Consider the following 15,018-nt stretch of genomic DNA (forward strand, 5'->3'; position numbering starts at 1 on the left):
CTCAGATAGTAATTAATTAGCCAGGTGCTAGTGTTTTGTTACCATCTGACGGACTCACGCCGGCCAAAATTCTATATTTCTGGTGTATATCTTGTTTACCGATGTATGTTTATTGTATTTCTGTGTATCTATTTTGTATTAGTGTTTTCTCATTTTATGTGCCTGTACTTGACCGATTTTTGGTGATGGTTGGGCTTATGTATTTATTTTTTATTTGTAGGTGTTGCAACAGTATTGTACATAGTGTCTTATTGGGTATAGTGTGATATGTACAGTGTGTAGTGCTCCATACAGTGCAACCCCAGTGTGAACAGACACTGAACGTGTGTAGAACAATGGTGAAAAGTGATAACTTTTAAGTGAGACCTATTGAAAATAGTTCTCCCTAGAAAAGCCGGCCCTGATGCAGCTTGAAGGGTTACTTGAGCCTGAGATAAGTGCTTACGATGAACTAGCAGACCAGTGGGAAGAGAGGTACGCTAGAAGTGAAGCAAAAGTGTTAGATGTCAAGTTGGAAGAAGAACGTAGGAAAAACGAAGAAATGCTGAACTGGGAACGCAGTCCAAACACATCGCCAGCTTCGGGACAAAGTATTGCGCCAGATGAAGGAGCATAGTGCCCAGAGGGAAGTAGAAAGAGACCGTGCAACACTTCTTGAAGCAAGGACTGCTCTCGTTATCCAAGCAGAACAGGACAGAGCTGTTGTGGCAGAGGCAAACCGTTCCCTAAGAGAAGCTCTTCGGTCTATTATCCCAAATGTAACTCCTGTACCAACTCCACGGCAAACACCAGTTCCAAGTGAGCGAACAAAGTTTACAAACCTGCAGTCTGGGTCATTTTCACCTCATCACTGCGAACTTGCGGAGCAGTCTTCAACTAGGGTTGCTGTCTGCATGGAGAAGGAGCCAGTTCCAACACTCCAGCATCCCAACCACTACGACACAACCAAGAAATAGAGAGGTGGATTCGCTAGATTGAGAACCTGTCAAATCCACCCACTGATGACACTTTTATAAGAAATGACAGGGTATCTTGTAGAGGACCTATTTTTGACTGTATCACATGGGAAGATTTCAAGGCAAAACTACAGCAGAAATTTCGGGGAACATGCTCTGCAAGTGTTTACTTTAGTCTCCTCCATGACCGACGTCTAGTTAGTGGTCAAGCTTCTCTGGATTTTTACATCACTCTAGAGGGTGCAGTTTATCGGGGCGTCCGAGATTACCCTGAAGCAATTGGAGAGCCAGACGAACTAATCAGGCGGCTATTTTTGCAAGGTCTTCCAGGCTGCCTGAGGGAGATGTGTGCCATGTCAGAAGATGCTCCACTGAAGCAACTAGTAGATGCAACCCAGCGGGTTTGGAATGCAAGGATGGACGTCCGTGCAGAGGAAGAAGGACCAGTAAGATCTGGAATCGAAGAGGAGGGATCAGATGGCTATTCCAGACCTTTTGGGCCGTTTCCACGCCGACCATCTCGCCGCATGGATCAGTTCATGAGGCCAGTTTCTCGTACATGTGGGGCGTGCCATCGGGAAGGACATTCCCGGAGAGAATAGAGGTCTAAGGGGAGTTGCAGGGAAAGGTTATTGTTGTTGATGCTGTATCATTTCCAGGTGACCTTGTTGGTGTGGATTTGCTTTGCAGAGTACACTATAAGATCTTACATGATGCTGATGCTCAGGATGCTTATCTTCATCTTGATAATGTAGTTTATCGTTTGCAGCATGAAAAAGGTGAATCTTTCGGACTTGTATCATTTTGCAACCAACAGTAAAACCTCCTGTTGTTCGTTTGGCTCCATATTGCAAGACGGTTTGTCCACCCCACACTGGTATGTATGTCACTTGCAGTATATCGCCTTGTTTCAATGGGAAGTCAGTCCTGATAAATAGCTGCACAACTGCACTTAACATACCTCGTACTCTGTTGATCCCTCAAAGGGACAGATGTTCTGTTTTTGTTGTGAATTTAACAGCTAAACCTGTAACACTTCGAAATGGGTCTCATTTTTGTGTAGAAGAGGAAGTAGATCTTTTCAGTGCTGTCGACACTAAAGATGCCATATTTTCAGAAAGAGCAGCAGCTGTTGATTAGGACAATCACAAGGTGCCAGATTTTGAATGGGAAGAGGACGAGTTTGACCGGGAGCATGGTCTTCAGCTGGCTGATGATTCTCAGGTAGATGATGATCTGTTTTCTTTGTTGCCTCATAGTTGATTGATTGATAATGGATTGATAACGTTTATTTAGCCAATATACATAAAAAACAGTTTGACATACACAAAGTAAAAATAGAATGCTGAGCCTCCTAAAAGCACAAGTTCTCTTAAGGAGGCACCTTATTATAAGGGAATTAATGTGTATTTAAATTCTTAGACTCGGTCATTCCACTCACAGGTGGATTGGAGACGATAGCGGTAAAAAAAGATAAAAATATACAATATGCTATGTATAACAAAGGACAGACTAGTAGATCAGACTAAGTTGTAATAAAATAATAATTTTATTCATAAAGAATAAACACTAAAATATATTGCACAAGATTATATCTATATATACACACATATACATACCTACATACATAAACACATACATACATATACAGTTTATATACACATACACACATAAACATACATATATATATATACACAAACATGTGTATATACACATCATCATCAATAACGGTATGCTCATGTTTGAGCAGCCGTGGACCTCTCCACCATCCTTCGCCACTCAACTCGATCTTGCGCTTTTCTTTCCACTTGTACCATCGACAGCCCGCAAATATCTTTGATGATGTCGCTCAGTCTTGTCTTCGGTTTGCCTCTTCCTCTGTTTCCTATCACCATCCCTGTCAGCAAGTTCCTCTCAATATCCTTACCTCTCATCACATGACCAATAAACTTTTAATTTCCTCCTGTTCAAGATGTCCAACAGCCGGTCTCCACAATTTACCCTTCTCAGCACCCCACCATTCGTTCTCCCCTCTGTCCAGCCAACACGTAGCACTCGTCTGCAACAACACATTTCAAAACCACTGATCCCCCTCCCGTCTATCAACTTCAGCACCCAACACTCAGAACCACATGATGCAATTGGGAAAACTAATGAGCTCAACAACCTCAACCCCGTCCGCAAGGCAACACACACACACACACACACACACACACACACACACACACACACACACACACACACACACACACACACACACACACACACACACACACACACATATACACACATATACACACACACATACACACACACACACACACACACACACACACACACACACACACACACACACACACACACACACACACACACACAAATATGCTTATATTAACCTTACGTGCATTTGCATGTACACATACACATATATTTATAAATGTATTACATAGATACATTGTACATTTATGTAAACATTCGTACAGATGCATGAATACCCGCTGTTATGTACCTGTATATATACTTATTCAAACTACTTTTTACACTTGTCCTAAACATTAGCATTCACTCTGACATGTGTAATAGGTGGGTCTTCAACAATTTTTTGAGTGACAGCAGTGACGGAGCATTGTGATGTGAGGGCAGATTATTCCATACAGTTACCCCATGATATAAAATAATGTTTTTGATTGGTTTGAGCCTATAGTTCAAATTCAAATTCAAACACTTTATTCCATTACAATGGGTATTCTATTTACATATATGACGTTTATTATATAGATAGATATTATACAATGTTTGTTTAACATTAATATCACAAAAGACTGAAATATCGTGCTTGGCTTGATGTTTGAATGCCTGATAATCATTGATATTTCAGTAGATGTTCTTTCACTTTTTTTTTAAATGTCTTTTGGTTGGAGATATTTCTAATATTTTCTGGTAGTTGGTTCCAGATCACCAGTCCTCGGATTTGCATATTTCTTGCCCCGGTTTCTGTGTTCGATCTTCTGATTTATAGGGAGTAATTTTGCCTTGTATGGGCACCTGTTATGTTACCTGTTGTTGTTGATTTTATGGATTAGAATACATGTGTCATAGGTGTATTTCCGATGCACTTTTAGCCATTTTAGTTTGTTTATATGTGGTGTGATGTGGTCATATTTATTTACATTTCCTAGTGCAACTCTTGCCGCGAAGTTCTGTAGTTTTTGGGTCCTTTGTATTTGCGTTTTGTTTGTGGAGCCCCAGATGTTAAGACAGTAATTAATTATACTAAGTACTAGTGTTTGTATAACAGCAATTCTTGTTTCTGTGGGTATTTTATTTTTGATGTGATTTAAGTATATCAGAGTGCCCATTACTTTTCTGTAGATGTGATCAGTGTGTGTCTCAAATGTCATGTATCTATCTACGTGTACCCCTAGATTTTTTACTGTTGTGTTGGGTTTGATGTAGCAACCTTGGAAGTCTATAACTGTGTCTGTGGTATTTTTTCTATGTTCTGACGGCTGCCTATAAAAATACATTGTGTTTTTTTGTGGATTTAGTTCAGGCCATGGATACAGAAGTATTTTTTTGCTTCTGTTAGGGTCTGCTTGTTTTTTCCTATCAATTCATTTAGGTTGTTAACAGATGCAGCGTGAAGGAATTGAGAGTCATCGGCGTACTGAATGAGAAGACAGTTTTTGCAATTGGTGACAGATCATTAATGAATATAATAAATAAGATTAGGCTTAGGAAGGAGCCTTGTGGAATACCGAACGAAATTGGTTTTGATGATACTTTTTCATGGATTTTGACTGATTGTGTTCTCGCAGACAGGTAACTTTTGAACCAAAAATTATCAATTTCGTGATTTGTTAGTTTCTTTACAAGTAATTCATGGCTGACACTGTCAAAGGCCTTCGATAAATCACATAGAGTGAGCAAATTGATCTGGTTGTTGTCTATATTTTTATAAATTCATTTGTGATTTTAATAATGCTGTTTCGGTTGATAGTTTACTCCTAAAACCGTGTTGCGTGTTAGATATAAAGTTATTCTCTTCCAAAAATGATATTAATAGGTTTGCAACTATTTTCTCGAGAACTTTGGATATTATTGGTAGGGTAGTGATGGTCGATAATTATTAATTTCGTCTCTCTCACCGGATTTGAAAACAGGTGTTATGATACCATGTTTCCAGAGTGAAGGATAAACACCGATGACTATGGATGTTTTAATAATGACTGTCAAATAGTATGCAAACTATGTGCAATGCCATCCGCTCCCACGGAATTCGTCTTTCTTAAGTGTTTTATTGTCAGGATAATTGTTTCTACTCCTACTGGCTGCGGTCTGAAAAAGTTTGTTGTAGGCCTCGTTTCGTTTATGTTGTGTTGATATGTAGGGGCGATTGTCTGTTCATAAGTGCGTCTACCGACTTCTGCAAAGAAGTTATTAAAGTGTTCTATGTTGTTTATGGAAATGTCTGTATTTTGTTTCTTCTTAGGCACTAGTGTATTTACTAGTTTCCATGTTTCGGCAGAATCGTTTCTACATTCATTAAATTTACTTTTAAAGTAATTTGTTTTCGCACAAAGGAGGAGTGTTTTCACATTCCTCTTCTTATGTTTGTATTCAGCCTGAAGGGCGGTGTCATATCTGTTTATTTTGAGAGCTTTATGAGTATTATTTCTATCATTTATGGCCCTCTTAATGTCGTCACTTATCCAAGGGGCGGGAGGACGTCTGTTTTTGTTTTAAAAGGGGCGGAGGCATCGATACCGTTCTTTATCACATGTGTTAGAATATTTACTTGTCTGTCCACGTCATCTGTTGTTAAGATCTCTGAGAGTGACGATTCGTTGGCAATAATATGTTGGCAGAGTAATTGAGGATTGTAATGTGTTAAGTCGCGAGAGGTTTTAGTGACTGGTTTTCGCTTTGGTTTTTCTACATTTATGGTCAAGGTTAAAAGCTCGTGATCTGCAATGTGGCATGGGACAGCGTCTGTGTGAAGTATGATATCGGGTCTGTTTGTTATTATAACATCTAGTATGGATGAGGTGTTTTCTGTAATCCTTGTAGGCTTTTTTATAAGTTGTTCTAGGTTTATTTTTATTAATTATCCCATGTAACTTTGCATTTGGTTTATTTAGATCGTCATTTAAGTCACCTAAGATAAAAAGAGGTTTTCTCTTTAGTGACATTTCTCTGGAAATATTTTCAAGATAATAAAAAGATTCTATGGTGGCATGAGGGTGTCTGTAGATTGTGCCGACGAGGAAGGAAGGATACATACTGCTTTGTACGGTTACCCAGATGTCCTCTACAGCTGTATGATTTACAATTGTAGAGGACATCTTATTTGATTTAAGGGTATCGCTTACATATATGCAGACTCCACCTCCACGTCCTGCATCACATCTGTAAACATGAAAGTTTGGGATGCTGATGAAACTGCTTGATATTTCTTGGTGAAGCACATGTTTCACACAAAATATCAATATTTCTCTCCTTACTTATCAATTTGATTTCGTCGAAATGACCGAGGAGGGACTGTGCATTGGTGTGTTCTATTCTGATGGTGTTTAGTGGTTTGCCCGCCGGATTTGCAACGTCAAACAACGCCTTTGTACTTGTTTCTATTTAGGAACACTTTTACATTGGTGGGAACGACGTCGGGCTCTAGGGAAAAAATCTGGATTTATATCTTTGCCCCTTAGAGTTTTAGTTTTAAAAGCTTTCACATTGGAAATAGGGTTGAACTTATTTTCCAGGAAGTTTTCAATATCTTCCTTGTGTGTGTCAGGATGGCAACTTGTAATATGTACACTACCTTAGGACGGTCGGCGCCTTGCAAGGGTTTTGGCGAGTGGCATTCCTCCCTTGTTCTCTTCTTTGTTTGTTTTTCCTTTTACTGTTTCTACCGTAGCTTCTTCTAGGTGTTACTTGTGTTGAAGCTTCGTTCCTCATCCCGGTTGCGGACGTCTCAGCGTTGTTATTGGGCAAACGCTTGCGTGGCTCCGGACGAGGGGTGGCTGGCACCTCAGCAAGGTCGTGAGTGTGCTGGGTAGGAGTGAGTAGAGAGGGAGAGGGTAGAGGGGACGGAGTGTCGGGAGAGGGTGATGGTGGTGAAGGGGAGCTGGGAGAGGTGTTGTTCGTGGGTACTGCTGTGGAAGGTGTAGGAGTGTGATTTTGTGTAGATTCATTTTGTGGCGTAGAGGACATTCTGACGGGGAGGGGATGCGAATAGGAAGGATTGGTAGGCAGATTGATCGTGGACAGGGGTTGGGAGGTCGGATGTTGCGTGATGGGATGGGGTAGAGAATGTTGTGACTAATGCTTCCTTTCCACATTCCTGCGGCAGAGAAGGCATCACACCTTGGCTAATCAAACTGTTTAGTGCAGATTACTGTTCTTGATTGATGAAGGAGGGTTAGTGTTGTGTTTGTGTATCTTTGTGTTTTGATTTTTGAAAGATTTTCACAAAAGGTGCAGAAATACCTGTTTTCTTGGAAGGTGGGAACCAATCAGTGGCGGGAGTGTCTGTCGTTGTTGTAGCAGACACTATGTTGTCCTTTTTTAAGCAGTGATCGATCAAGGTATGCACTATGAAGTTTGTCATCCTTTTAATGTCTTTGGTTATATTTCTTGTCCTTCTAGAATGATATTGTAGACGTTGTCGATCTCGTCCGGGCTGTACAGTTTCCTGATTTGATCACACAAAACCATCCAAGCCCGGGCTTTTTTGTGGCAATAAAGCATAGGATTGTGTTCAGCACTATGGTTATGCTGTCTAAATGATACATTGCCTTTCTGTCTGCACTGTATTCACTGTTTCCTTTTATGAGATTTGTTTCAACGTTGTCCTCACTGTTATCACTGTATTTGCTGGTTTCGTTGTTATTTCTGATCGGGCTGCTTTGATTGTCCGGGTTTCTGAGTCGTCCTTTGCTCTGGGCAGGGGGGTAGCCTTGACCCTGGCTGCCGTGGGGGTGCCCATCGTCATGGGCGGGGGAGCAGCTTTGACCCTCGCTGCCAAGGGGCCCGTATCCTAGGGCGGAGGTCCCATTACCCTCGTAAGGGGGCACGAAACCCTGGGCCAAGGGTCCCCTTACACTCTGGGGATGAGAGCTCGGGCTAGCTGCCCGAGGAAACACCGGGGAAGCTCCCTGGCTGGCCCCCTGCGACCCGTGGGGGGGGGGGATAGTCAGATTTCCCTCCGACTCTGCGGGACCTTGAGATGCCATGGTTTGCTGAACTGTTGGGCGGCTGCGGAGAGGAGACTCAGTTAGGTGCTTTAATAATGAGTTTGATCGCAGAGGATATCTTAAATCATTTCTGAACCAGAATAAGTTATTTTCGTAGATATTGATACATTTAAAAATGAAGAGAGCACAAAAGTAGGTATTTATATCTCTCAGCTTCAATAGTTTGTGTAGAAAATACCTCATTGGTATGGTCATATGATTCCTTGACAAGGGTTTATGTTCTAATATTACCGGCAGAAGTGTAGGGGGAAGTTTCTTATCATGATTAAATATAACATAATGGGATTTAACATCGTTTAGCGTCAGTTTGTTTGAAGAAATCCAATTACTGATGGTGTTGAGTTCTCTATTGATGTTACTAATGAGTTGATTAATATCTTGACCCAAAACATAGAGGTTGCTGCCATCAGCATATAAGATGAATTCCAGATACGAGGATGTTTTCACCAAATCATTGATAGAGATCAGGAAAAGAAGAGGCCCTAACAGTGACCCTTGCAGTACACCATGAGATAATGGAAGGCAATCTGAATTGGATCCATTATGTGGAACAAATTGATTTCTGTAGATATGGTTTGTAAATGACATAACAGCCATTTCTGTTCATTTATTCCTCGTAAATCCAAATTAGCAATCCGACAGAATGCTGTTGCATATGAGAGTTTTCCAATCTGATATAAAATGATTTTTTTTCCAGAATTTTACTTATTACGGGCAGACCTGATACTGGTCTGTAGTTAAAAATATTGGTTTTGCAACCTGAATTGTGAACTGGAGTAACCTGGGTGTGTATACCCGTAGTAAGTGAAGTGTTGCATAAGTGGATCAGGGGACGGGAAATGGCAGGCAAAGTGGATTTGATTATTGGTGCTGTGATGCCATCATAACCGGGGCAGAGTTGTTCAGTTGATTTACTACTTCAGAGAGTTCGGATTCGGTTACGGGGTTTAGGGTTTGTGCGAAGGGCCCATGAAATTCATGAAACTATGGGATGGATGAGGGACATTGTTAATTAAGTTATTTGCAACATTAACGAAATACTTATTGATAGAGTGAGGAATTTGAGTAGAATCTCGAGACTGACCTTCCTCTACTTCTATCGTTTGATTCTGAAGATTTATTATTGTCAGAATTATGTGATGATTTTCCTGTGTTGTCTGCAGTAATTGAGTTAGCCTTCATTTTCTGTATTATGTTGTCCAGAGCGATCACTTTGGAGATATACGCGTTCGTCTGAACTGATCTCCATATTAATCGAATCCGCTTTGCATATGGGCTGAGAGTTTTCATTGATAAGATTTTTTTTTGTTAGGGTTTTACTTATTTGAGTTGAATTGATCTTACAGGAAAATTATTGATTCTGCAAACAATGAATTGTGTAAACTGGATAACTGGGGTTATTAACCAAATACTAAATCGAAGTGTTTAAGTGGACTAAACTGGCAATGCCTTCGTAAATGTGGTTTATTTTTCGCGACTCCTGTACTTATATTATGCGGTTTGAAATTGAAAGATGGGGAGTTTGAATAGTCAGAGATGGTTGTTACATGGTTGGATAGTTGGTTAGTCCATATGTGACATAGGACATACTCGTGTAGGTTTGGTTACAGACGTAAAACACAATTTTTAATTGAATAGGGCTATGAAGTCTTGAACATTAGCATCTGATATATTTTTCAATAAATCTACATTAAAATCACCTGTAATAATACAATGTTTGTTTCTACACTAATTACTTCTATTATTTCTTTCATTTTATCAAGGAAATGTTTAAAATCCGGGGAGTTGAATACGCGCACAGATTCTTTGAACATTAAAGAGTTGCAAGTGCTCGATATTACTCTGCCGAGCACTGTCTTTTCCTACAAGCCTACCCAGCTTGCGGATAAGTTGTAGTAGGCTTGCAATTAGTTTCGAATGTTGTTACTGTCAATTTGGGTTTCGAAGCAGCTATCAGTGGTTCCAGGATCAGATTTCATTTGGTGAAGATGCTGTAAATGAGCTTCCTACCTGTCACATTTAACGCTGGACGAGACTTGCGACGAAGTCATCTGTATTTGGTGGTATTGAGCTTCAAACTCTATGCTGCGTCATGATCGGAATGCGGACTTAATTTAATGCTTTTCCGTTCCAGATGCTTGCAACTTTCACATCGGCACTGCGTTCGATTAGTTCCTCTGAGGATCTATCGTTAACTGACCACAGACGACTAGGGTTGTTACGGCTCGCCTGCGTCGTCCTTGGTCCATGCTGCAAGCCGTTGTCGATCGGATCGTGACACGATGAGGGATCTTCATGGATGCGGTCTGAGGGGAGGGGGAACGGTTCGCGGAGGCTTAGCGAGGCCGGTGCTCAGGTCATTCCGCTGGTTAATCTTTCCAGCTGTCTTCCTACGGCGATACTGAGTAGGATTGTTTTCAGGGAGTGTCATTTTGCTATGTGCCAGAGATCTTCATTAGAATATCGCTGCAGCAGTCTTGTCGGAAAGTTTTCTCGGCGTGGGACGAGAAGGCGACGATGTGGGCTTCTGTGGTTCACTCCAACTTATGCGCGCATGCAGTTCACTCAACTTCGAATTTCCTGCACTACGTTCTCCTGGGGTCATGAATGTCCAGGGCTTTGTTGTATAAGCGCATCTCTCATTCATTATTTTACGAAGTGTCTGTATCAGGAACGTGATTTCGTCTCCACCTAGTCACTTTACGGCCAGATCCATGTTTTAATCAGTGTTGTCATATTTTCCATCGCTGATCTTGCTTCGTGTTACGTCGTCCAGCAAGGTATGTTTTCAGTGCTTCAAGATCTATAGTGAGGTCGGAGTCAGCGACAGGGGGAGGTGAGGAAGGGTGAGGTGAGGTGCTTGCTGAGAGTTTCGTGACGTCACGAACCTTTGTGCGCATGCACAAACTTCAATTTCTTTCACAGGGGTTCCCCGGTGGAGTGTCACTTTTTAAAAAAGCACCTAATTTTCTAAGTCCACAGCCTCCGGGCTAGTACAGTGGTAATGTGTCGGCCTCTCATCCGAGGGGTCGGCGGTTCGCGCTCCGCCCAGGCGCCTGGAGGTTACTGCTGTGATTGGTCACCACGGCGGGTAAGGACTAGGTTCAATCGAGTCAGCACCAGCTGACACATGTGAGCGAGTCGGCATTAGTCGACACAGGCCGGGCTCCCCTCATGGACATAGCCCGAGCGAGGCTAAACTTCGCATATCGGACTTATCCTTCTAAGTCCACTGATACTGTGGGAAGAATTGATGCTGCTTTAGAAGCAAGTGCCATCGCAGAATCGGCACTAATTGAAGCAGATGGCGAGGAGATTGTTCTGGACCATTCTTGGGCATCTTAGCTCAGAGAAACAGGAACGGTTAAAAGGAAGTGCTTGCATCATTGAGCTGGTATCAACGTCTCCATGGCTTTCGCCTGTGGTATTAGTAAAAAAGAAAGACGGTAGTTTACGCTTTTGTGTAGATTACAGGAATCTCAACTCTGTGACTGTTGCAGATACATATCCTCTCCCAAAGATTGACGAACTCGTGGATGAGCTCACGGACACTCAGGTATTTTCACTTCTTGACTGCATACTGGTCAGTGGCCGTGGAACCATCAGATAAACCCAAAAATGCTTTTAGTAATGGTTACCGTTTCTTTCAATTTTGCAGGATGCCGTTTGGGCTTTCTACAGCACCAACAACATTCCAGTGCACCATGAATATAGTACTTTCCCCAGTTTTTAGGTAAGCACACTTTTGCTCATCTGGATGATGTAGTTTATAGCCCAGACTTCAAATCTCATCTTGTACAGCTTGAGGAAACACTAAAAATTCTTAATAATGCTGGTTTTAAGTTCAATATGGCTAAGTGCGAGTTTGCAGTGCAGGAATTTCGATTCCTTGGATTTAAAGTAACCACTGAAGGTATTTTGCCAGACCCTGAGAAGATTGCGTAGCATTGTAGATATGACACCTCCACGAAATGCAAAAAGTGTGCGCCGCTTTCTTGGTGCTACTGGGTTCTTTTGGAAACGTGGGGCAGAAACGCGTTACTATGCAACAGATGCTGAAGCTCTGGCCGTCGTTGAAGGAGTGAGGGCATTTGATCCTTATATGCAGCGTTTACAGTGTACACTGATCACGTCCTAGTAATCGAGTGCCGAATGCACAGGCTTGAGTTATCATATCTGGATTAGCAGATGCAACTAAGTGCCAGATAGTCTAGACAACTTGTTTCCATGCTATGCAGAGATCAGTGCTTGATAGAATCTGGAGACAGCCGGATCCTGAAATCACAAACGGTGTTCTCCACTGTTACTGGGCATGTGTACACGTGGAGTCCGGTATACATCAGTGTTTGAAGCTTGCACTGTAGGTGCATTGCCTTCATCCTGGTTATTTCGAACTATCGAAGTAGGACGTATGTGTATTATTAATAGAAAGTACTCACAAGTGCTGGGAATGTCAAGGGCTATGTCTCTTCATGTTGCGAACATGTACAACAGAGTGCCCTAAGGTGCACCAGATATGTGTCTCGTTCTTCGAAAATTGATCTTGCTGATTGTTGTCACTGCTGCGGAACAATCAGATCTTGTTCTCATTGACCATCATTGAATGATCTGCAGTAAAAGCCGTGCTAAAAGGCAGATATTGTCTGAGGTAAATACTTTTTACAATTTCTGTCCACCCGTGAGTACGGTTTACAAGTGGTGTTTACCGCATTCTGTAGCACTGTTTGAAGCTACAGGACCGCCCTAACTACTGCTGATTCGACCATCAGGTAAGGATTGTATTACTTCTCATGTGGATCTTAAGACTAGTGCTATCATGTATGTTCCACAAGCTCGTTTAGCTGCTGGCACAGTGGTTCTCCTTCGAAAAGGTGTCAGCTACTTGTAGACTTGTCTTGTGTGGGTCATATGGTTACTTCTGTTCTCTTAATGATGACCGTTTGCAACCAGTTCCGCAAAGGAGTTTCAGAGCTTTTATGACGTTTGACATTTGCAGGGAGTTACAGTGGACGTAGGCGACATTGGCAAGATAGACAATAACGCATGTCAAACAAGGCTGAATGGATGTGGGGCACACTGATCCTCTTAGAGTGGCACAGATTACTAGTCTCGTTAGACTTTAGGTTCCTCGCTGGGACGGTGATCAGACTATTTACCTTCTGGGCACATGGTACCCTTATCTCTCTATGATGTGACTTGCAACAGACGCAAACATGCTTAACCAGATACTTTCAGGAACACGTACTTGAGGCGTCTCAGTCCACTCGAACTGCCAAGATTGACCAATCGTGACTTTCAGCAAGCTAAATGTGAGTGGGTCAGATCTGTTAGAACTTCCAGATACACTGCTTCTTTAGTCCTCGCGGGACGGCCCTTGCTCGATAGTGAATCATGTAACCTTTCCTGATTCCTTTGTATAGAGATATTAATGCTAATGATAACCTTTGTAACCTTACATCTGTTGACTTTCAGCAGCTAATCGTGAGGTGATGTGTATATTTAATCCTCAGGAAGCCTAGTTCTTTTGCTTACGTTGCTGATGCTAATTCTGAGGTTTTCCGATTTTGTTTTTTTAAATGTTTAATTTTAGTTTATTTATTATTTTCAGAGTTCTGGTAGTTAATTTATTATTTTAAGAGTTCTGGTAGTTTTACTTCGAGGGTCGGCTCAGAATACACAGCCTTTATGATTACTACCTTTTAATATCCACAGGTCCTGGCGCTGCGAGGGAGCCGAAGACCGCGGCCCCAGCCATGTATTTTGGATGTTCTGTGACTGTCTTCCACAGATTGTCTGGTCACAGGTCTCCCCGTTCCCGCCGTCTAGATGAGACAGGGACGCACTGTAGCTGGCATGAACGTGTGGACGGAACGGACGAGATAGATGACATAGACGAGAGGAACCTCGGTTGTTGCTGCTGGATGTCCCGGAAATGGGAGTGTGAATGGTCGGCTCGTCGCTGTGATTCCCGATGATGGCTCCGTATTTTCTGCGCCAGATCGTCACGGACATGGGCGGGCCCCGGAGCGGAACCTAGGGATACCATCCAGGACTCGAAGCGAGTGGAGGCGACGCCCCGACATTCACTCCCGGGCCATGGGAGGGGTTGTCGTGATCAGATCTGCAATCGGGCTGGCACGCACGAGCAATTGCAGATACACAGGAAATTAAAAACGAAGACAAAACAAAAGAACTACAAAGCGTGAGAACTAGGTAACAGACGAAAACACCTGCGCAAAACGACATGTTAAACAAAGGAACCACCTTATAAGCTGAAAGAGAAACGCCTTGAATAAGGTGAGGATGCGCACCTGGGGGGAAGCCCACCAGACCACGGCCTGAGACGGAGAGAGGGCAGGCTGGGGTTCGCCAGGACGGCACGCTGTCGCCTTTTGTGTGTTTTTTTTAAAAATTTTTTTCGGACCTTGTAACGGACTCCCTACGACAGTGGATTACAACAGTGACCTGTTGACCTGTGATCTGATATAAAAAGGTAAAGCTAATTATACTGGTTCGTGTAATTGTACGCTGCCACTCTCCTAGTAAAACGCCAGAACTCACTCGTTTATTTCTTTTCCCGGTTTTACTTGTTTTTTTTTTAGTCTAAGTTCAGTAAATAGGAGAGCCCTGCAAGGGAGACCATCGGAAATTAGAAAGAATATAGGATTCGGCAGTAATGGTCCAAACTATGTGCTTTCATAATAATAAAAAATGATACATTTTTGTAAGAACTGATTTAGTAAATGTGCAAGGTGATTTATATAAACCTACATGAGTACACGTACGCCTACACGTAACTACGATCG

General features: G+C 42.2%; 1 long non-coding RNA gene across 1 annotated transcript; it reads left to right on the plus strand.

Moving 5' to 3' along the window:
* The first annotated feature begins 481 nt into the window (after positions 1 to 481).
* On the plus strand, positions 482 to 12,132 carry LOC119572373. The gene is made up of 3 exons (XR_005228712.1): positions 482 to 1,833; positions 2,074 to 2,180; positions 11,871 to 12,132. It is a non-coding gene; the product is annotated as an uncharacterized LOC119572373 (long non-coding RNA).
* Positions 12,133 to 15,018: the final 2,886 nt, after the last annotated feature.

Source organism: Penaeus monodon, chromosome 4 (genome assembly GCF_015228065.2).
Source record: "Penaeus monodon isolate SGIC_2016 chromosome 4, NSTDA_Pmon_1, whole genome shotgun sequence".
Lineage (NCBI taxonomy): Eukaryota > Metazoa > Arthropoda > Malacostraca > Decapoda > Penaeidae > Penaeus > Penaeus monodon.